This window comes from Danio rerio, chromosome 12 (assembly GCF_052040795.2).
Source record: "Danio rerio strain M-AB ecotype USA chromosome 12, GRCz13ab, whole genome shotgun sequence".
Classification (NCBI taxonomy): Eukaryota; Metazoa; Chordata; class Actinopteri; order Cypriniformes; family Danionidae; genus Danio; species Danio rerio.
Window position 1 is genome coordinate 6,464,876 of NC_141032.1, and position 25,125 is coordinate 6,490,000.

At 36.5% G+C, this 25,125-nt stretch overlaps 1 long non-coding RNA gene across 2 annotated transcripts in view; it reads right to left on the bottom strand.

The window, feature by feature from the left end:
• LOC141376748 (uncharacterized) overlaps nt 1-25,125 on the bottom strand; it is a 218,847-nt gene that overhangs the window by 131,698 nt on the left and 62,024 nt on the right. For both annotated transcript variants that reach the window (XR_015503825.1, XR_015503824.1), the window contains exon 2: nt 18,184-18,323. This is a non-coding gene — a long non-coding RNA (uncharacterized LOC141376748). The remainder of the gene's footprint in view (nt 1-18,183; nt 18,324-25,125) is intronic.

Genomic DNA, 25,125 nt, shown 5'->3' on the forward strand with positions numbered 1-25,125 from the left:
TGTTTCCAAAAGGTTTGCTGCATGTATAAAGCACCCATGTCTTGAGGTTGTTCAGTATGATGCGATTTACTTTCTATGTGCGATTTGATTGGACAGGAATCACAGGTCTGATTGTTCTGCTTTAGCCAATCACCATAGACAGTAAATAATAAAGTCAACCCAGGCTCATTCTGAAAACGTAGTCCAGCGGACGTTTCTGGAGACCGCGAAATACGTCCCGGGAGGTACGTATGGCTGCATTTAATTTTTTTTAAGCGAACGCTACGGGGCGGTGTGACACTGTTCCCTTTCGCGCTTGCCGGCTAACCGCTTACCTCCGTGTGGAGGGCTTTCCTGCTGCAGTCAGTTTGTCCAGTCAGCTCATCGTGTGCGTCGGCGGACTACAAATGCAGAGAGGAGGAGTTGACAAAGGCATCCGGGTTCGAGTCCGGGGAAGAGCGGTTCCAGAAACCAGGTAAGACAAAAACAGAATTCAAAAAATAAAGTGAACGAGTTCATAACAGGGTGAGAACGTGGTGAAATCAAAAAACGTGGTGAAAAAAAAAAAACAGACCAGGGCTTTTCTTTTTCTAGACGGCTTTTCTAAATTGTTGCTCGGGTTTAGGGAAGTGAGCGGGCAGGCGGGTCAATCGGTAAAACTGGTTGGGTTCAGGGAAGAAGGAGGGTGGGTCAGCCGATTGGCCGGTCGCGCAGTCAATCATTCGGTCAACGAAGCATTCGAGAAACGAAAAAGCATGCACAGCGGCCTCTCGCGGATTCGCGAAAACAAAAACTGCACAAATACGTACCTTCCGGGACGTATTTCGCGGTCTCCAGAAACGTCCGCTGGACTACGTTTTCAGAATGAGCCTGGGTTGGTTAAAGAAGTGACTGCAGGTAGAAAGGAAATAATGGAGTAAAAGTACTAATACTACACTAAAAATGTTCAAGGGAAAGTAAAAGTACACAATTTTAAAACTACTAAATTACAACTGCTGAGAAAAACTACTCAATTACAGTAATTTCAGTATTTGTAATTAGTTACTTTACACCACTGTTTTTTAATAACCTTAAGAATGTCAGTAATAATCCTAAATTATGTTCGGTATAATTTATTTCATTTATTAAAAGTAGCCACATCATTGGAGCTTTCTGGGCCCGCAAAGGTAGAAAACAATGCTCTAATGTTTTCTCTTACTACCCTGTGTACATGGCTGGAAAAGCAATATTTATATGTACATAACACCCCATATCTCTTCATAGTCATCCGATCTGCCGATGATGCACCACAAAATATATTACAGAAAGGACAGAAGTGTTGCTATTGCCACAACAAATGATACGGATCACTGACTCATGCTGGTGTTGCCCGCATAAATACGCACTTGGACTGAGGACTGTGAATTTCGAGCCAAACCCCGTTTCATGTCGGTTGCTTGATTTCTTTATTTCTCCCTCATCAACAACAACTACGAAACACGTTTGTGGAAATTTATTATATTATATATATAAAATACTATCTGCCCAGTTTTAGCCATGGTTTTGCTCACTCTCCCACCATGAGCTGTGATGTTTTGCTTGCGCTGTAAAAAATATCTATTACTTGATTTACAGGTGTTTTAGGACGTTGATCTCTGATTTGTCGACTTTTGATGTTAAAAATTCAACTCTACAGTTTAACAAAGTGACTTTTATTGATGTTTGTAGTTGAAATAATACAATAAATAATATATAGACCAGAGGTTCTCAACTGGTTTGGCCATGGGACCCACATTTTTATATGGTCATTAAGCGGCGAACCAAATTTTTAGGAACTATAATACAATTTTAGGAATTATAATTAATTTGTGTTTTTTTGTTAACATAAACAAGCAGTGACAGATACATCATAAGAAATTCACCAAGACTTACAAATAAACACTATTTTATTGATGTCATTTAAGAAAATGGATCAAATTATAAAAATATTACAAAGTTAAAACGACAAATACTGTAAATAATAAACTGTTAATAAATCACGTTTTCTGGTTTCTAAGTGTTGTTTTAATTTAGTAGGTTTCTCTTATGAGAGCATCTCACTATATATATATATATATATATATATATATATATATATATATATATATATATATATATATATATATATATATATATATATATATATATATATGCATACTTTACATATTCGGGGTCGAACTTGTGCATCGACATGAAATTTCACATGTCAAACGGTAGGGTTGTCGCACATGCATTTCAAAATAAAAGTCTGGTATAAGCAAAATAAGTAAAATATTTAACTTTTGTTGTTTTTTATTTTGATGTGTGGTCCGCTGCCCACTGAAAATGTTCCCGCGACCCACTTTTGGGTCACGACCCACCAGTTGAGAAACACTGATATAGACAACAACATCTGTAATATAACAGAAAATGTGCTGGCTGATTAATACAAGGTTTTTGTACAGTAATATAAAACACCAACACAGATAATAAATCACTTTAAACTATTAAAAATTTTCATAAATGTCACTTTTTTGAACTTCTCAAGGTCAAAAGTTGTTGGAAGAAAGATCAAGGTCCCATAATGCAATTCAAAAGCATAAAAAACAGGGAAAAATAAAAACCTAACCCTAACCCCAGGTGAGAGCAGTGCACAACGGACAGTTCACGAAGGATCTACAGCTGGATCTCATCTCACAATAGTTGTTAAACGTGATATTTAATTTATCTTGTCTCTATCTAGCGACTCTTCTGTCTATTGAATCTATTACTTGTTCTCAGGTAACGTGTTTTGGCTGAGCGCAGAGATAAGTAAATATATTAATTTGTGAAAACATGTACACTGATTCTACACATTTGACTAATTGCTTGCCTTAATTCCCTATATTGTATAAACTTATTGAATGTTTTACTTTTATAATGGCCATTATTGAATATTAAAACTGATATTCAGCAAAGGACATGTGGTATGTTTCATATTTTTTAATGAAAATGAAAGCAGGCAGTTATGTTGTAGGCTCTGTTTTTTTATACACGCATACTGTGAAGATGACAGTCATATAAATATGTAGCTACATGACACCTCAACATATTTGGTGTGTGTTAAGTTGTTATAACATGAAAACAGGCAGTTCCTTATATCATGTTTTAATTGTATTGTTAAGATGTGAAACAACGTGGGTAAAGTGAATGAGGTTATAAAGGACAGTTCCCTTTAAAGATTTACCTGAAGTGTCCTCTGAAGTTTGTTTTCCATATCAAACTTGGGAAGTCTGAACTTACAAGGAAAGGATGCAAGACTGAACTTTGTGCCCTAATCAGAGAGCCAAATGTCTGCAGCTACGCCTCCGTTTCAAATGTTTCCGTTTTCCCCCATCCACACCGACACACAGCAGCAGTTTGAAATAATACAGTAAATAATATATAGACAAAAACATCTGTAATATAACAGAAAATGTGCTGGCAGTTTAATACAAGGTTCTTGTACTGTAATATAAAACACTAACCCAGAAAATAAATCACTTTAAGCTTTTAAAAATGTTAATAAATGTCACTTTTTTGAACTTCTCAAGGTCAAAAGTTGTTGGAAGAAAGATCAAGGTCCCATAATGCAATTCAAAAGTATAAATAAAACGGGGAAAAATAAAAAAAAACAAACTATGAGTGAGGTAGAAATTGTGCAACCTTCCCAAGTGCCCTGAGTTTTTTGTCTGCAAAACAGTGCAAACTAATTTTGTTGCATGAATAATCTAAGGCCCCTTTTACACTGAAAGGTCTTGATGCCCAATTCCGATTTGTTGCCTATATCTGTTTTTTTTTTGCCTGTCCATTTACATATTGTTTTAATTGTGACCCATATCCAATTCATGAGTTTACACTTGCCATACAATTTACGATGTCACGCATGCTTAAAGGCGGGTTCTACCATCTGCGCCACATTAACCACGATGGAAGAAATTGTATTGTTTTTTAGCTCTGCGAAATATGCAAAATTTTAGCCTGATCTCACGAGAAAACGTAAGTATTTTCCGTTTTGCCAGTTTAGTTGCTAATTCGTGCAAGTTCAGTTGTGCGAAATTGTAAGATTTGAAAAAGGAGGTGTGGCACCTAACCCCACCCCTAAACCCAACTGTCATTGGGGATGAGCAAATCGAACTAAATTGTACGAATTAGATCGTACAAATTCATACAAATTAGACATTAGATCAAAAAGTTACAAATTGCCGTGAGATTGTGTTGGAAGTGTAGTATAAGCAGTGAATGGTTCAGTACAGATTTCCCCCCTCACAGTTTATGTAATCGTATAGCCCTTATGTGTGTGTGTGGTTGAAGATGTAGCCTTTGCCTGTGTGCGCACTAGTGTTGGAGAGAATAAAGTTGTTCTATGTGTAGCCCGCAGTGCGTGTATTAATTGCGACTTTGAGGCGGAGGCGGGAAAGGGCCGTCATCGTAGCTTGCGCCTATGGATTATATTTGGTGTCCTCCACCATTCAGAGTTTCAGCAAATTGTGGCGACTAACTTCTTTCCTCCTCCGTGTTTCTTCTGTTGTTTACTACGTTGGCGTCTCCACACACACTCTTTCTTCTAAGTCATTAAACCCTGGAGAAGCATCACATTGTCGAAAGTTTAATAACATATAAAACGAAATGCCTCAATAAATGAGAGGGGTCTGGCTGCAGACCTGGTGCAGTGCAATCTGGGCTGCATCCAATGCTTTTTAATGGGCTCACCTAACCCCACCCCTAACCCTACCTATCACAGTGACGTCACTAGCTCCATTTGAGTGCATTGTGTCTGACATTGCGTCGCTGAGTGATGCAGTCTCAGCTTGCATCATAATGGCTGTATCCAGATCATATTGCAATAAATCCGATCTGCCTGTTTACAAGACAGTGGCATTGTCACATATCCGATTTATATCTTATTTACTTCCACATATAAAGGAGGCCTGAAACCGATCTCTGAATTTGCGAAAGCATGCGTTTTTTCGTGTTTACACGGCCATAGAACAGATCTGATCTGTGTCCCATATTAGCAAAAAAAACGCAATTGGGTCACATTTAACTGGCAGCGTAAACGGGGCAAGAAGAAGCATGGATTGGAGATGCTTTTATACTCAGCATTCTAAACTTTCCACATATTTTTTTTATTTTTTTCAGTGACAAATTTTAAGTTTAGAATTAAAAGTTTTTGAGGAAAATGCTTTCAACGGAAATCTCACAGGTTTCACATAAAATATGTGTTCAATTCGATAGCGTTTTCTGTGTTGGATCCTTCTCCACATCCTCGCATGTTTAAAGAGTAAGATGAAAAATGTGTCTGCTCTGGTATTATGGGATGGAGAAGGTGTTGATAAGAATGCTGTGAGTGGTGCACGCATAGTAGACTGTTGACGGGCAGCCCGTTTGATCTTGTTTCTGGCATGTCGAGTGAAACCACGCTTCATGGCCCACACACCTGCCGCACAGGTTTGAGCATTCTACATTTTATAGCATGCACATACACATACAGCTGAAGCCAGAATTATTAGCCCCCCTGAATTAATAGACCGCTTGTTTATTTTTCCCCAATTTCTGTTTAACGGAGAGATGATCTTTTCAACACACTTCTAAACATAATAGTTTTAATAACTCATTTCTAATAACTGATTTATTTTATCTTTTTCATGATGACAGTAAATAATATTTGACTAGATATTTTTCAAGACGCTTCCATACAGCCTAACGTGACATTTAAAGGCTTAACTAAGTCAATTAGGCTAACTAGGCAGGTTAGGGTAATTAGGCAAGTTATTGTATAATGATGGTTTGTTCTGTAGACTACTGAGAAAAAATATAGCTTAAAAGGGCTAATAATTTTGTCCCTAAAATGGTGTTTAAAAAAATTTAAAACGGCTTTTATTCTAGACGAAATAAAATAAAGACTTTTTCCAAAAGAAAGAAATATATCAGACATACTGTGCAAATGTCCTTGCTTTGTTAAAAATCATTTGAAAAATATTTTAAAAACAAGAAAAAAAATTTGAAGGAGGCTAAAAATTCTGACTTTGAACATTCTCAAAAAAAAAAAAACGCTCGGGTTAAGGCAATTTTTCTGCAAAGAATCATTCACAATAAGGTTATAAACACGGCACTACAATGAATCAAAACTTATATAAAGCTGTATCAATTCAGTTAGACACACTTTCTGCATCAATGTAATGCATTTAAAAGAAGGTGGAGCCACAAAGCCACACCCCTACTCACAATAAAAAAGTACCATTTTTGATTTGTTAAGTACATTAACAAATAACGGAATTAAGCCAAATTTGCCAAACTACAGCGGAGAAAATAATAGTATTGAACATGTCATGTTTTTTTTATAATATTTCCAAAGGAGCCGTTGACTTGAAATTGAACCAGATTTAGGTAAAAACCCAAACAATAAAAAAAAATACTAAAACAAAACAAAAGTAATCTGATAAATGAGTTCTGTGTAAAAGCAAAATGACACAAAGAAAAAGTCCAACTGAAATGTATTTAATACCTTATATAAAAGTCTTTTTTTGTGTGTGTGTGATGGCAGCTTAAAGACGCCTCCCATGTGGAGAATGAAGGCACATGCATTACTCAGGTTCACAGACTTCAACAGTGTCAAAATGGTTCTGTGGATCTCGTCTATCAAATCTGAGCTTAATTTTGTATTTTCAAATATAAAGTCAATTCATTCTACAGCTTGATTTTCTTTCTCTGAAAGCATTTAAGAGTTTCCTGGGCTGTGTTTTGGATCATTGTCTTGCTGAAATGTCCACCCTGGTTTTATCTTCATCAGCCTGCTAATGTGGATGTTAAACTGAAGCAGCTAATATTCATTTACACTGAGGAAGGGCAGAGGGTTGCTGAAGAACTACTGAGAGATTTCAGCTGCTGTCTGGGCTTTCACTGTCATTCTACACCTCCCTTTCTTCATGTGTTCAATACTTGTTTCTGTGTGATTTTATTTTATTTTATATAGTTGCTATATAGCTGTTTAGACTTAATTTATTGATCTCATCGCGATTTGATAACCGAACTTGAAAAGTTTACGTTACTAATACTCAAAGTTTGACAACACAAATTATCAAAATATATCATATATTTTGGAGCAACATGGTGGCTCAGTGGTTAGCACAGCAAGAAAGTCACTGGTGCGAGTTCTGGCATTTCTGTGTGGAGTTTGTATGTTCTCCCGTGTTGGTGTGGGTTTCATTCATTTGCTCCGGTCTCCCCCACAGTCCAAAGACATGTGCTATAGGTGAATTAAATAAACTAAATTGCGAACACACGTGAACGTGAACACGTGAACACAGCTGCTGCGCTCGTGCATCATGAACAACTCTATTTATATACTATCGCGGTCTGATTATGTTTCAATCAAGGTTTATATGCATCAAATACATAACATCTGTGCCAAACATCTCAACTGTCGAACATATTAATAATAATACAACCAAATAGCCGAATTAAATGTATGCATTGGGAATGTTACAGCCCTAATGAGTATGATTATGCGAAACTCCATATAGATACATATTGCAATGATTTCGGGTACTTACTTAGCGATGCACGCACACATATATGCACAATCCTTAAATGCTCTGCTGATTTGGACTCTATAATACCTGTTTTATAACTTTAAACTATCAACAACCACCACTGAGCTATATTCTAGCGATCGTTCTTCCCGCTCCGGGGTGGATTTTAGCATAGTCCATTTCACGTGAGATGGCAAGGGGTGAGTGGAAGAAACCAAGTCGCAGGGGGAATATTTTCTACAGAATAAACTTATGATTTCTTATGTGGCCCGGTACCAATTGTTCCACGGACCGGTACCAGTCCGCAGCCCGGTGGTTGGGGACCACTGGTTTAGACTACTCAAAACTTAAATAGTTTGCCGCAAACAGTTTCCTCAAACAGTTTGAGTTACCTTTACCTTTATCGAGTTTAACAGTGTAGCTGAATTGAGCTTTTCCCAGAAAGTTCACTTTTGCAAACTTATTTTCTTCTCAATGACATTACACCAGTTCATCCTTCAATTTCCCTTGAAATACATTGTGAATTCAGTGTAAGCTACTTCAAAAATATATCAAATTACTGTCATAACTTTCCTTTTATGATGATGTCATCAAGGCCTTTTTTAAGTCCCTCCCTTTCATTTTCACTATTACTACAATTCCAGGTAAACTCCAACATATTGAGCATCTAGAAAATCTTCAGAAGAAATGACTTCTCAAAATGTCAGTCAATGCCATTTCACGTTGACTTTCCATTACTCCCGAAAAACCTCAAGCACACCTAGATCTTAATCCTAAGAAATGTGTGTAACACAGGCATGCAAAAAAAAAACAACAAAAAAAAACATTGTACACACACACACACACATAAAAACATTCACACCTGCATGCCAAAACATACACATAAATGTTCAAAGCGCACACACAGGCAGCAGAACTCTCTGTCTGGTAAGGCTGGGAAGGGCTGGGATGAGAAACAGAGAAGAGGAAGGAGGAGGGTTGTGTGAGGAATGCTCCAAACCCGAGCTGGTGTTGCGACTCGTCCCAGACTCTGTGCCGTCACCGCTGGGGTCTGTGGCCAGACCTCCCTGTGCCAGACCCACTGGCTCCAGAGACGCCCAGGCCAGTTTAGCTGCAGCACAGGGCCCATAATTACACAGCTCTACCCCCTACTCTCTCTCTCTCTCTCTCCATGATCCCTGCAGCAGGGTCTTATTCATCTCTGTTTCAAAGCCTAGTGAGCTGCCTATGTAGGCAGTATTTTAAGGTATCATAAGGTGCAAAGATTCGGACGCTTTTCAAATGTTATTTATGTAGCAGCACTATGCACAGCAGAAATCTACAGATCTGAGAAGAGAATAGAAATTTAATAGAAATTTAAACAACAATTCAAATGATGAACATTTTTATTTTTAATAAACAGATTTTGATGCAGCTTTTGTAGGGATGTGTCAAACTTTCCGCCGCTGAAAGTTATTGCTAAAAAAACAGCATTTTCGGCTTTCATGTGTAAGAGAAAATGGCCCAAAATATAAGGTGGACAAAAAAGGTTATGTCCAGCAGTGTTCAGTTAAATGTGATTATTTATTGGCTTGTGTTTTCTGAAATCAGTATAATCTAAATCAGAGGATCCCAAATTTTTCAGCTTGCGACCCCCCCCAAAAAAAATTCCAGTGACTAGCGACTATCCTTAAAGCTGGTTATAAGCATACACACATTGCACAACATGCACACACACACACCAATAGATGAATTAATGGTTTGTAAACATTCAGGATGCGCGCGCATCAAGGTTGCAGGAAAAAAAAAACAGGAGTGTTAGCATTTACAGCAAGGGAATGATATTCGATGCCCTACAGAGTTTGTTGTTGTATTAGAGATAAGTTATATTGATTACATATTATATATATTATTTACATAATGATTTCAGCGTATTATAACAGCTTGTCACCCAGTGACAAAGGCAAAATAGCGTTAAAGTGAGCGGCGTTCGTCTGACAGGTTGATTTGTGATAGCACCCACTCAATGGATATTGGATAACACGAAATGGCCAAGCATCCAGCCTCAAATGTACAACTATATATCTCATTAAAACTCCAAGTGTTTTTACAAGGAAGAAGTTAAAGTCTTTGGATGCCTACAATTTTGTTCAGTGTGGTCATGTGCAAGAAGTAATGTTCCAGGATTACCAGATTCAAAACTTCTTAACTTGCATTCTGACAGCGAACTGCTCTTTACAGCAGGGTATTTGAATTCACATTTTTACATTTAATTCTTAGCATTCAGTGTCCGCAGTTTGATTCACCATATTTAACTGGTTTTGCTGAAATCATTGCTGTAATCAGCTATGAGTGATGTGTATGATTTAGCATAGTGTTAACTTGCCTAATATGAGTCTAGCATTTTTAATTAGACCTTCACTCCATTCATCTCCCTTTTAGCCAATGACGCCTGAGGTTGGCATTAAAAGCAGTGTGGTGTACGGTAAAAGTTACCGTATTTGGCATCCTACCGCACAACACGACATGCTTTTGCAACTGGTCTTTTTTTGGAACCGGGAACCCGCGTGACGTCATGTGTGACGTAGGTTGGTAATTCCTCTATATTAACTATATAAACAAGCAAAAAGGTGCAGCAGTCTAACAACCATATCTTTTTTATATTTATTTTTTTATTGGATTTGATTTAGAGATCATCCTCTATGTTCCAGCTAACTCTTTCAAACCTCTTTAGCTGTTTCAGAATGCAGCAGCAAGAGTGGTCTTTTTATTTTATTTTATTTATTTATGACTTTTATGGCAAATTACAGCAAAAGAGAAGACAAAACAGAATTACATTTCAAAAAGTATAGACAGTATCAACTTTGGCACGTACGGTAAAAGAAAAAAGAGAAAATAAATAAATAAATAAATAAATAAATAAATAAATAAATAAATAAATAAATAAAAATAAATAATAATGTTGCTTAACAAAAACTACAATTGTGCAATCTGAAGCACACAATACACTCTAATTTTGCATTTAGTAAAGAAAAAATAAATAAATCAATTTGCTGGAACAAGGACTTGGTGGTCTGTAGTTGACAATAAAACATGTTCTTGGATATATTTCCTAAATAAGTCCCAAATTTTCTTAAACTGATTAGATGAACCTCTAGACAGTCTAATTTTTTCTAATTTAACAAAAAAGAGGACATCACGGATCCACTGTGTTGGGGTCAGTGGCCATCAGTGGGCAAGGGGAGATGGATATACCCGAAAAACCAGATATAGTTTTAAAAATAGTGTCCCAAAAGTAATTAAGCTTTACACAAGACCAAAACATATGTGCATGAGTGGCTGGGGTGGAATTACAGCGATTACAGTCCGGATCTGTATGCTGAAAGTGCTTAGCACGAGTGGTCTTTAATGAACCTAAGAGCTCGTCACTCCGCTGCTCATCCGTTTGCACTGGCTGCCAGTTGCTGCTCGCATCAAATTCAAAGCTCCTATGTTTGCTTACAAAGCAACTTCTGGCTTTGCTCCTTTTTATCTGCTCTCACTTTTGCATAATTCTTACAAACTTACATAATTCTTGTTACAAATGTGTACTTTCTTAGTGTTGTTACCAAAGTTCTGTTACACATTTGAACTTACACATACTATCCAGTGTGTTGTTGCATATGAATAGCTACACCAGTATTACACCAACATTAAATACTTCGTACCAGTGTGTACATACACTGTAGTTACATACTACTTACACATCTATTTACCATGTAAGTTCACAGGTATAAGAGACAATATAAAGTGGGACCCAAATGGTAATTACAAAGCATTTCTGGTTTCAGTTATCTGCTAAGTGTATCCAGAATTTTTGTATTTGATGCATAATTTTTATTTCTGTGCATCCACATATTGTTGCATTTTGCTTAGGATTATGGAACAAATTTAATGTCAAAAGTATTTGAAATAAAAATAGCACAAACTAAAGAAAATAATTCCTGCAACCTAAAACACCATGCCAAACCTTAAAATGAACACACCTTTTACACTACCAAGAAACTTGCTATATCCATTTAGCCAACTTCTTTTTTTCAAAACACATAAAAGTTTTTTTTTTTTTTTTTTTTGTTAAATACGGTGCAGAATATAACCTGAAAATATCTTGACCTCATGTTAACCACTGACCTTTTTTTAGGATTTTAACCAAAACACCCTTTTAAAAAAAAATAATAGTGCCAATTTGCTAATTCGTTTCCCAGTTTGTCCTACAAAAATACGCCATATCCCTAGTCAAGTTTCACATACAGAGAGCTATTCATGTGCCACTATTCGAATTGTTGCCTACGTAGTGTGTTTTAAATCAGTTGAAGGCAGCTCACTTGGTCTGGAACAAAGCCAAAACATGCAGTACTCATTATTAATGTCATTCTCGGCTGTTTTATAGAAGTGCTACTGGGAATCGCATAACACGGTGTGTGGTGGGTTGAAGAATAGACTCGTTAAAATAACTGCTTATAAGTTTCTGTTTGCCAAAACATTGCTCTACATTGTAGAAACAGAGTAGCATGTGTTCAGCAGCACAAATGATCTCATGCGTCTACTAAAGCAATAGCTCATGGCTGGTGGATTGTGCTCAAAAAATGTGTTACAGGCTTGTTCTGACAAAAACAAAGCTCATAAATGCAACAAACCCTAAAATCAAATATGTAATAAAGGCTTTTATTTTGAAAATGCACATCTGTTATTTTTTAGGCAATGGGTTTACTCACTTTAACCGAATGATGTATGTGCTTTAAATACACTTAACAATTAAGTCAACTTAATTGTTCCAAGTTACAATGGGTTAACTCTTTGTTTTTAAGTAGAGTCAACTTGTCTTTTTAAATCAATGGGTTTACTCACTGTTTTAAGTAGAGTTAACTGGTTTCCCATTTTATTTTTAAGTAGCGTCAACTTGTCATTTTAAGTCAATGGGTTTACTCTCTTTGTTTTTAAGTAGAGTCAACTTGTCATTTTAAGTCAATGGGTTTACTCTCTTTGTTTTTAAGTAGAGTCAACTTGTCATTTTAAGTCAATGGGTTTACTCTCTTTGTTTTTAAGTAGTCAACTTGTCTCTTTAAATCAATGGCTTTACTCTCTTTGTTTTTAAGTAGAGTCAACTTGTCCTTTTAAGTCAATGGCTTTACTCTCTTTGTTTTTAAGTAGAGTCAACTTGTCATTTTAAGTCAATGGCTTTACTCTCTTTGTTTTTAAGTAGAGTCAACTTGTCATTTTAAGTCAATGGGTTTACTCTCTTTGTTTTTAAGAAGAGTCAACTTGTCATTTTAAGTCAATGGCTTTACTCTCTTTGTTTTTAAGTAGAGTCAACTTGTCTCTTTTTAATTAATGGGTTAACTCTCTTTGTTTTTAAGTAGAGTCAACTTGTCATTTTAAGTCAATGGGTTTACTCTCTTTGTTTTTAAGTAGAGTCAACTTGTCTCTAAGTCAATGGGTTTACTCTCTTTGTTTTTAAGTAGAGTCAACTTGTCTCTTTAAGTCAATAAATGGGTTTACTTACTTTGTTTTTAAGTAGTCAATGGGTTTCCCTATTTTGTTTTTAGGTACAGTGTCAACTTGTCATTTTAAGCCAACGAGTTTACTCTCTTTGTTTTTAAGTAGAGTCAACTTGTCTCTTTAAGTCAATGGGTTTACTCTTTTTGTTTTTAAGTATTCCAAATTGTCTCTTTAAGTCAATGGGTTTCCTCACTGTTAATTAGTGTCATCTTGTCTCTTTAAATCAATGGGTTTACTCTCTTTGTTTTTAAGTAGAGTCAACTTGTCTCTTTAAATCAATGGGTTTACTCTCTTTGTTTTTAAGCAGTCAACTTGTCTCTTTAAATCAATAGGTTTACTCTTTTTGTTTTTAAGTAGAGTCAACTTGTCTCTTTAAATCAATGGGTTTACTCTTTTTGTTTTTAAGTAGAGTCAACTTGTCATTTTAAGTCAATGGGCTTACTCTTTGTTTTTAAGTAAATCAACTTGTCTCTTTAAATCAGTGGGTTTACTCTTTGTTATTAAGTAGAGTCAACTTGTCATTTTAAGTCAATAAGTTTACTCACTGTTTTTAAGTAGAGTCAACTTGTCTCTTTAGGTCAATGGGTTTCTTCACTGTTAATTAGACTAAACTTGTCTCTTTGAATCAATGGGTTTACTCTCTTTGCTTTTAAGTAGAGTCAACTTGTCTCTTTAAGTCAATGGGTTTACTCACTGTTTTAAGTAGAGTTAACTGGTTTCTCATTTTGTTTTTAAGTAGCATGAACTAGTTTCTTCAAGTCAATGGGTTTACTCATTTTGTTTTTAAGTAGAGTCAACTTGGCGCTTCAAGTCAGTGGGTTTAGTCTCTTTGTTTTTAAGTAGAGTCAACGAGTTTCCTCATTTTGTTTTTAAGTAGAGTCAACTTGTCACTTTAAGTCAACGGGTTTACTCGCTTTGTTTTTAAGGAGAGTCAACTTGACACTTTAAATTAGCGGGTTTACTCACTGTTTTTTGATTAGAGTCAACTTGTTTCTTTAATACGCTCAATAATGTTCATGTCTGGTAAATGGGCTAGCCAATCCTGGAGCACCTTGACCTTCTTTGTTTTCAGGAACTTTGATGTGGAGGCTGAAGTATGAGAAGGAGTGCAGTCCTGTTGAAGAATTTGCCCTCTGCTGTTGTTTGTAATGTAATGTGCACCACAAATGTCTTAATACCATAGGCAGTTGATGTTGCCATCCACTCTGCAGGTCTTTCGCACACCCCCATACTGAATGCAACCCAAACCATGATTTTTCCTCCACTAAACTTGACTGATTCCTATGAGAATCATGCGGGTTCCGATAGGTCTTCTGCAGTATTTATGATTGGGATGCAGTTCAACAAATGATTCATTGGAAAAATCTACCTTCAGCCATATTTCTAAATGATCAGTGATCTAGAAGTCAAGTTATTATGTGTTGCTTTTACAACTGGCATCGCCAACAAGACTTTTGTCAGGTAGTGTATATATTCTTCAATTAAAACTGCATTATTTAAAACAATTCAATATCATTTTGTGGGTCTTTTTTAAGTTAAATTCATTCAAGGAATTGTTTAGTTTTAAATATCAAGCTGGCGCTAAAAAAGATGATACATAACCTTAATTATATTCACTCAAATTCAGAAGGAAAAGAAACTGCTGATTCAAACCGCCTGCACAAACACCAACTTTTCTGAAAACATAACAGCTAACTGCTGTATTTCGCCACAATAACTGTGAAACGTGTGCTTTTTTTAAGATACAGAAGAGCTTTGATTCCAGCTGTCATGAAGATCAAAGCAAAAATTGGAGAAAATCTCTAAAAAGACACTGCTTTTGCATAACACTGATGTAGAAGAGACAGGAGATAAACCCTCTAAAGGCCACGATTAAAGCTGAAAGAGACACAGAGACAGCATAATGATGCTAAGTGATCAAGGAATGTTCCAGATTCAATATAACTTAAGCTCTAGCAACAATATTTGGCCCATAATGATGTACAGTAACGAGAATAATTTCAACTTTTCCCAGAAGATTTGTTTTTGCAAAAGCAAAAGTGTTAGCTTAAGCATGGTATTTTCCACAGACGTTAAATAAATATATTGCAATATTTGTTATGTTATTGTAAAAGTTATTTACTTTTAATAATGCACATGACTGAAAAAATACTTTGTTTTGGCAGGAAAAGCTATTATGTAATTATTAAAACTACATTTAAATTGAGGATAATACTAAAGACTAAAAGGATGTATTTTGTTGTCAAAACAGAAACAAATAGATGAAGTTGTGTCTAAAATGTTAAAATATTAACCTAGTTTGTTGTAATGTTTGCATTCATTTATGTAAAAAGACTTTTGCTTGTGAGATATTATTGTACTTAAGGGGGTAATATAATATCACATTTGACTATGTAGTTCAGGTCTGGGGTGTTTGTGAAGTTTCAGCTCAAAATATCACACATATCATTTATTATAGCTTAACCAAATTGACGCTTTTTGGGTCGGAGCAAAAACTAAAGCTTGTTACTTTGAATGCTAATGAGTTGTTGCTTCCTGCCCTTTTTAGAAGAAAGGCCAAATTAGAGTGTTAATAGTGCAAATCAATTTCATCCCTGTAATAAGTTTAAAAAAAAAAAAAAAAAAAAAAAAAAGGAATTATTATGTTGGAAAATAATTGAGTAATTTTGTGGTGGTTTTGAACTTTTGAGACACTCCCTAACTTTGCTTACAGATCACTATTAAGGCTTTTTGATTGGTTTTAAAGCAATTAGAATATCAAATTGAGCTGCAAGCAGCAATTATCAAATAGCAAATTAGCAAATAGGTGTCTTTGTAAAAATGTATTATTAATATTTTAGTAATTCTATAACTAGTTCAAAGTGTTACAAAAAATACTTTAAAATCTGATCATTTCAGCATAATCAACAATTTAAAGACATAATTTTCCACCTTTATAACCATAGTAGTAAACTGTGTTGCAGCATACATTGCATCCGGAAAGTATTCATTGCGTTTACTTTTTTCCACAATATTTTTATGCTACAGGCTTATTCCAAAATTAATTAAATGTATTTATTTCCTCAAAACTCTACACACAATACCCCATAATGACAATGAGAAAAAAACAGTTTTTTTTAAAGTTGCAACAAAAAAATACTTTGTTGATGCACCTTTTGGAGCAATTACAGCCTCAAGTCTTTTTGAATATGGTGTCACAAGCTTGGCTTGACCTGTCTTTGTCCATTCCTCTTTGCAGTACCTCTCAAGCTCTATTAGGTTGGATGGGAAGCTACAGTGTGCAGCTATTTTCAGATCTCTCCAGAGATGTTCAAAAGGATTTAGGTCTGGGCTCTGGCTGGGCCCCTCAAGGACATTCATTGAGTTGTTGTAAAGCCACTCCATTAATATTTTGGCAGTGTGCTTTAGGTCATTGTCCTGCTGAAAGATGAACCGTCGCCCCAGTCTGAGGTCAAGAGCACTCTGAAGCAGATTTTCATTCAGGATGTCTTTGTATAATTTGCTTTTGTATAATGTTATTTTTATTAGTGGTATTACTTATTATATGCATATTTATATATGTTTTAATAAAAACAAGTTTAGATTGGTCCATCTGTCAGGTTTTGGAGATGTACTGTATGCATCACAATATGGGACATAAGAATAGGACTTTTTTGACCATACTATATTGTTCATTTATTCGTTTGCTGACAATTAGAACTGAATTTAGTAATAGTTTTAAAACAAATCTTTGCACTTAAGAAACAAAATGAAATATGTAGACTAATGGATGTCTTCAGTGAAGTGAGTTTCCACCGATTCCTTACTCCAAGAAAGTAAAGGAGTAAAGTAAAGAGTAAAAGTAAAATAAAGAGAAAGTAAAGAGGCTGAATGGAGGAGGCTAATTCTTTATCCTTGCACTTTAGATGGTCTGTTTACCTGTTTTCTCACTAATAAACCATTCAGTTTTTCCTCTTACAAAGTCCGACATGTAAATGCACCATGGTGTGATGCAACTGCCTCATAAAGGGAATGGGAGATGAGACTCTGATTGGTTTAATGCAAGTTATATTCAAAACACAGCCATAACTCATTAAGAGAATCAGCACAACCCTGTTAGACCATGCACCAGGGCCCAAACCCTATTTTTCCATCCTTAAAACAGCAGAAGTGGATTCAGAGACGTCCTTACTGCTTTTGTGACGTGCTCTTTAGACTTTGCACATAGATCGCTAAATAGAGCCCAATGGGTTTGCTCATTTTATTTTTGAGTAGAGTCAACTTATCACTTTACATCATTGGGTTTACTCACTTTGCTTTTAAAGGAATACTTCACCCAAAAATTAATTATATCCCTCCCCCTTCACTTGTTTCAAGCCTGTTAAACACAAAAGAAGATATATTACTGGAAAAGTGCAGCCACTGAATTCCATTGTATTTGTTTCTCCTACCATGGGAATCAATTTTCAGCTTCCTCAAATTATCTACTTTTGTGTTCAATAGAAGAAAGAAACTTGAAGGTTTGGGGGTAAAAATATTGAGTGAATTAACATTTTTTGGAGTGAACCATCTCTTCAACTTGTCAATTTTAGCCAATGGGTTTCTCTCCATTTTTGTGAACTAACAAATTGCTTTTTACAATGTATCTTCATTAAAATTTTATTGTAGACGAAAAATATTTCTCACTCCTACTTAGCACTCTGAATGACTGAATACAACGCTAGTATAGTTCTGACAAACGATCCAACATGCTAACAGTTGCTAACACACTGCTAACTGCTCATTTGTGGCCTCTAAGCTTTCCATGGAAACGGCTGCTCTGGCGAACAGCGTTGACAGTTTTACAGTACAAGATGAAGTTTAGATAACATGTACTCAAAGGGTTACAGCAGGAGACTCAGAGCCCCCCACCGTGGTCTCCACAGCCTAAAGAAGACCCACGCTGTTTATCTGGGGTCAGAGGGTTGGGCTGGATGTTTCATAAATCTAATGGAGCCTTCTCGAGGAATACCTCATCCTCCTCGAGAGAAATGAGAAAATTACACACTTTCTGACCGCCTGTCCTCTTTCTCCCCTACCACTGCTGCTATAATTTCCTCTAAAGCAAAGCTACCTAAAATAACGTTAACCTAAAAAAAAAAATCATCCGGAGACTTACAGGACTTCCTGGAGGTCCTCCTGGGTGGCTCCGGGTGACTTTCGGTGGCTCCTGATTGACTATACAGATGCCTACAAAACCAAAAGCCTCAGATTTCCATGATGACTGCCATTGGTGTGCAGCAGATTCAGGATTGTATGCTGCAAAAATAAAAGGAAAAATGTAGATCAAACATACAGTGCTCAACATAAATTAATATTTTAAACTATTTCTTAGTGAATATAGGTCATATATTTTGGTGCATTTGAACAAAACACATTAATTAAACAAATATATTTATTAAAATAATATTTTAATTATTTCAAAATAATTAATATTAAATATTAATGATATATTATAATATTTGAAAATGTGTTTATATTTATGATTAAATATTTTTATATAAATATTAATATATTAATAAATATTTTAATTATTTAAAAAATATTTCAAACATCTTAAAAAAATAGAATAGAAAATAAAATGTACATTTAAATTCATGTAAAATATTGGGGGGGATTACAAGCTACAATTTTTTTTAAAAACATTTTTATTTAATATTTTTCCCTATAAATTTGGGGGTACAATTTTGGACGATTATCATAAATTAGGTTGTTAGGTAAGCTTCAGATTTGGCTTCAGTACTGACTAATCTAATGTATATGCACATAATATATAACATTGTAAAGCTTCTTATAGTAAATATATTAATTTAAATGAGAGATTAGTGAGGGGTGTACTCATACACGCTGAGCACTAGTACTGCATAATATATAGTTATTGCAATGTGCGAATTTGCAATAGCCACATTGCAGGGTCTGCAATGTTGACTTGAGATTATAATAACCAGGAACCACATTTCAAAATGTGATTTGTGGAGTCATCACAAAGTTTAATCCTAATAGAAAGAACGATTTTCAATTGGATGTGTTTTTAAAACCGTGACCAATATATCGGGTAAATTTAAACCAAGAAATTCTCAACTTTCTATATTCAACAAAGATTATTTGTACTTAATTTTTTTAAGTATAAAGACAATAGGTGGTATTTTACATTTGATTCCTATTGAATTTTGGTTCTTCAATGCTGAAATTTTTGTGATTGAAATCTTCAATATTCAATGTAAAAATCTCGATTTCTGAAAACTACTTCTGAAAACTACTAAAATCTCCATTTCCATAATTCTTTTATTTTTATTTTTTATTTTTTCCAATTCTACTCTTCAATACACAATATAAAACAGTGTTTCTCAACTGGTGGGAACATTTTCAGTGGGTCACTGTTACCACGACTGGGGTGGAGTGACAGGAGACAACAGGAGGTAAGATCCAATATGCAGTTTATTCAATGTCAGGCAAGCAATGGTCAAATCGGGTGCAAACGGGTATGTTAAGGCAGTCCAGAATCGTCGTCAATATAACAGGAAAAAGGTCTAAAGGCAGGCGGCTAAACAGGATAACAAGGGTACTAGGCTAGGATCGATACACAGAGAAACAAGACAGGGAAAAACGCTTCGTAATGTCACACTGGGAAAACAAGACTCGGCAAACTGGTAGCGTGAGAGAGTGGCTTATGAATGAAGTGAAATCAGTCTGTGAACAGGGTCCAGCTGGTGTTTGCAATCAGGATAGATGACTGAACAGACGTGCGTGTTTGGGAGCAGTGCATGTATGAAAATGTAGTCCTGGGAAAAGCGGAAATGTAGTTTAGAGAGTTCGTGTGAAAACCAGCGATCCTGGAAAGCGATCGCTGGTTGTGTGACAGTCGCGTAGTGTGTGGTCAAAAAAAACAACAAAAGTAAAATTTTTTACTTATTTTGCTTATATCGGACTTTTATTTTGAAATGCGTGCACTACAACACTACCGTTTGGCATGTGAAATTTCATTTAATTATAGCAACAAATATGTCAAAGCGCAAATACCACCCCGAATATGTAAAGTATGGATTTACATATATTGACGACAAAAAAGACTTAAAGCCTCAGTGTCATATGTAGTGAGGTGCTCTCATAAAAGAGCATGAAACCTTCTAAATTAAAACGACATTTAGAAACCAGACGACGTGTTTTATTAACAGTCCAGTTTAGTTCATGGTAACTGAACCTTTCCTTACCCTAACCACTGTTTACAATATTCGTCGTTTTGACTTTGTAATATTTCTATAATTTGATCCATTTTGTTAAAGGACAGCAATAAAATATTGTTTATTTGTAAGTCTTTGCAACCATAATCCATTTCTAAGACTTAATTAACTATATTTTCTAAAGCATTATAATTAGGCTGGCTTGTGTAGCAAGCCAGACTATTGTTATCCTATTTTTCTTCTGAGACTAAAAATTAAACTCTATCTCCTCCTAGAGCTTTCAAGCTATGACCACCAAACTCACACCAGACCTCCAAACTGGTCGGACTCGGGTTGCTATATCTTTTCCGACTGATCCGACTTTTGGTTTTCCGAAAAACGTCCCGGGACCGTCTGAAAAATCCCATTGACTTAACATTGGACCAAACTTTGTGACCTCATAAGTCTGCATCAGACTGCCCTACAGGCTTCTAAATGGGCTCATTTAACTCAGACTATCTAACTGCCAATAACTGATGAGCTTTTAACTTTCTAGCCACACCCCAAACAACCAGATACGGCACCCTAGCAACGGTCCCATAGACTGCCATTATAGAGGTTCAGATTGATATCGTCATGCTGCAGTGTGATAGAGACATGGGTGTTGCTTTTAACTGTTCATACTGGCAAGAAGCTTTGATACATCATCAGTCTAAGCTGTCAATCCACTCCATAGCAACAAAACAGACTAACCTAGCAACGATATAACAGCAGCTATATCTCAGTATCAGAACATCGTAGAGAAGCGGGGGTTGGCTTGTTTGACTCATGCTAGCACACCATCCATCCCTCCATCCATCCATCCATCCATCCATCCATCCATCCATCCATCCATCCCTCCATCTATCTATCTATCTATCTATCTATCTATCTATCTATCTATCTATCTATCTATCTATCTATCTATCTATCTATCTATCTATCTATCTATCTATCTATCTATCCATCCATCCATCCATCCATCCATCCATCCATCCATCCATCCATCCATCCATCCATCCATCCATCCATCCATCCATCCATCTATCTATCTATCTATCTATCTATCTATCTATCTATCTTTTCATACTTTTTAAAACAGTTTAAACTAAATAAACTGTTACCATCAGGCTTTCACAAGCCAGCCTCAAAGTTTGTTCTCAAACTTTAAGAATCTAGTTAAATTCAATGTCTTAACCCTAGGGACATTTTGTTTTCATAAGAACATTTCACAATGTATTGAGAGAGCAGAGCTGCTAAAAAAAACCTATAATAAAAACCTTATGGAATAGTATAGTATATAGTTTAGTAGATAGTATAGTATAGTATAGTGTAGAGCAGTGTTTCTCAATTGGTGGGTCACCAATTTTTGGGTTGCGGGAACATTTTCAGTGGGTCGCGGAGTGTGTGTTCAAAAAAAACAACAACAACAAAAGTAAAATTTTTTACTTATTTTTGCTTATACTGGACTTTTATTTTGAAATGCATGCGTGACAACCCTACTGTTTGACATTTGAAATTTCATTTAATTATTGCAACAAATATGTCAAGTGTAAGTACGACCCAGAATATGTAAAGTATGGATACATATATTGACAACAAAAAAGACTTAAAGCCTCAGTGTCATATGTAGTTAGGTGCTCTCATGAGAGCATGAAACCTTCTAAATTAAAACAACATTTAAAAACCAGACAACATGTTTTTTTAACAGTTTATTATTAACAGTATTGGTCGTTTTTACTTTGTAATATTTCTATAATTTGATCCATTTTGTTAAATGACAACAATAAAATAGTGTTTATTTGTAAGTGTTGGTGAATTTCTTATGATGTATCTGTCACTACCTGTTTATGTTAACAAATAAATACAAATTAATTATATTTCCTGAAATTGTATTATAGTTCCTAAAAATTTGGGTCGCGGCTTGATGACCATGTAAAAATGTGGCTCCATTGGCCAAACCAGATGAGAACCCCTGCTTTAGACAACTATCTAGTTTTGTTGCAACTACCTGACAGATTTTAAAACCTGAGACTTTGTTCCATATCTAAATTAAATTGGGCAGGGGCTGCGTTACAAATTGTTTTGAGCAGGTTTCAACTGACAAGACCAAATGACCTTGTTATTTCCTGAACTATGTGATGAAATATAGATTTATTGCATTTGCGAATGTAGCTCGATTGCTGTCTTTCATCATCAGCTCTTGCGTTTTCGTCATCAAAAGCGGCTGGACTACAATCTGACTAAATTCGCCGTGAAATGTTGTGGATTAGAGATAATAATATTGTAATTAACGTTCAATTTCTCACACAGACCAGTCGCTTCACTTCATAAGACCTCATCAGTGTGTCATCGGGAGCCATGGCTAATGATTTAGACTCGTTTGTAAGCATTTATTTTTAATCTAAAGCACCGGTCACTATTCACTTCCATTATATGAATCACCAAGGACCACAGATTCAGCTAAAATAATCTTAATTAATGTTTCACCGAATAAAAAAACTAAGTCACTTACATCTTAGATGACCCTTGGGTGAGTAAATTAGCATGAAGTTTTAACTTTTAGGTGAACTATCCCTTTAAGTCCACATTTGTGTCAAACAGCACACTCAGCCTTTTTTTTTTCAGTCTCTGAAGTAACTACAGCTTCACTCAGACTCCCAGTGATTATAAAAAGGTAGTTCTCAGAAGTGACCGCATAACCGCAGAATAGATTGATGTCTGTTGAAACAGAGATGGCCATGAGCTCATCTGAAACTCTCTGAATGGTGAGCTCGTGCTCTGCAACGCAAACCTCATATTTCTTTTCCCCCATCTTCCCCTTCTGCGTATCCATCAACAAGTGTGACTCGCGACTGCTTATGCAGTGATGGAAAGGAAAATACAAACCTACAAATTTCGGTTAAGGTATGCAGACTTAAACGTGGCGTCAAAAAAGGACTGTGATTTATGGATTTACGCTCGCTCGCTGAGACTTTTTTAGTGGTTTTGTTGTTACAGTATGTGTGCACTCTGAAAGAGTCTTGGTATATTCAGCATGACATCTTTTAGCAAATTTAGAAGAACTTAAAGGTGCGGTAGGTGATTGTCTTCAGGATTTTTGTTGTGCTCGTTGAAAGTCTCTTCACATTCCAATAGAAATGATTAAAGTAATTGATCTAAATGTGTTTATTTGTATTTTTATATTCTGGGTAAGGCAAAAAAACGAAAAAATTTTCATTCAATTAAAGATTGATGGGCCAACACCTCCCATAATTTTAACAAGTAGCCCAAACTGTCTGTCAACAAATGTAGATTTGTATTGCACACCTCTGTTCACGCAATTCCGCCGTGACACTTTACAATAAGGTTCATTAGTTAATGTTAATTAATGCATTTACTAACATGAACAAACAATGAACAATACATTTACTACTTTATTTGTTCATGCTAGTTAACGTTAGTTAATGAAAATACAGTAGTTTATTGTTAGGCTGGCTTGTGTAGCAAGCCAGACTATTGTTATCCTATTTTTCTTCTGAGACTAAAAATTAAACTAACCCAAGCTCATTCTGGAAACGTAGCCCCGCGGACGTTTCTGGAGACCGCGATCTGGAGGTACGTAAAGGCCGCGTTTGGTATTTTTCGAGCGAACGCCGCGGGGCGGTGTGGCGCCGCTCCGCCCCTCCTCTTCGCGCTCGCCAGCCGACGGCTCGCCTCTGAGTGGAGGGCTTTCTCGACGCAATCAGTTTGTCCGCCTAGCTCACAGCGTTGCGTCGGCGGAGCGGAGGCCCCGGAGGAGGAGGACGAGCCAGAGCCAGCCGCGGTGGACGACGACCGGGATTGAGTCCGGGGAACGGCGGGTTCCGGAAATCAGGTAAGACGAAAAACGGAATCCGGAAAATAAGGGCGAGAACGCGGCGGGATCCGAAAACGCGGTCGAAATCGAAGACGGGGGCTTTTGCTTTTTTTTTTTTTCGATCCGGCGGCTATTCGCGCGAGAACGGTGCGGGCACAAATGCCGCGCGCTCCCGAGAGGCGCCCGCCCGAGACGCAAAAAAGCGCGCACAGCGGCCTCTCGCGGATCCGCGAAAACAAAAAAACGCTCGAATACGTACCTCCCAGGCCGTAAATCGCGGTCCGCAGAAACGTCCGCGGGGCTACGTTTCCACAATGAGCCCGGGTTGAATTAAACTCTATCTCCTCCTAGAGCTTTCGAGCTATGACCACCAAACTCACACCAGACCTCCAAACTGGTCTGACTTGGGTTTCGATATCTTTTCCTACTGATCCGACTTTTGGGTTTACTGAAAAACGTCCCGGGACCGTCGAAAAAATCCCATAGACTTAACATTGGAGCAAATTTTGTGACCTCATAACTCTGCATCAGACTGTCCTACAGACTTCTAATTGGGCTCATTTAACTCAGACTACCTACAGTAACTGTCAATAACTAATGAGCTTTTAACTTTCTGGCCACACCCTAGCAACCACTTTTGGCACCCTAGAAACTGTCCCATAGACTTACACTGCAAAAGACTCTCATTGACTTTACATTGGCTCAAACTTAGTGAGCTCATAACTCTACATCAGACTGTCGCACAGACTTCTAACTGGGCTCATTTAACTCAGACTACCAAACTACCAATAACTGATGAGCTTTCAACTTTCTAGCCACACCCCGACAACCAGATACTGCACCCTGGCAACGGTCCCATAGACTGCCATTGTAGAGGTTCAGATTAATATTGTCATGCTGCAGTGTGATAAAGACATGGGGGTTGTTTTTAACTGTTCATACTGGCAAGAAGCTTTGATAAATCATCAGTCTAAGCTTTCAGTCAACTCCATAGCAACAAAACAGACTAACCTAGCAACGATAT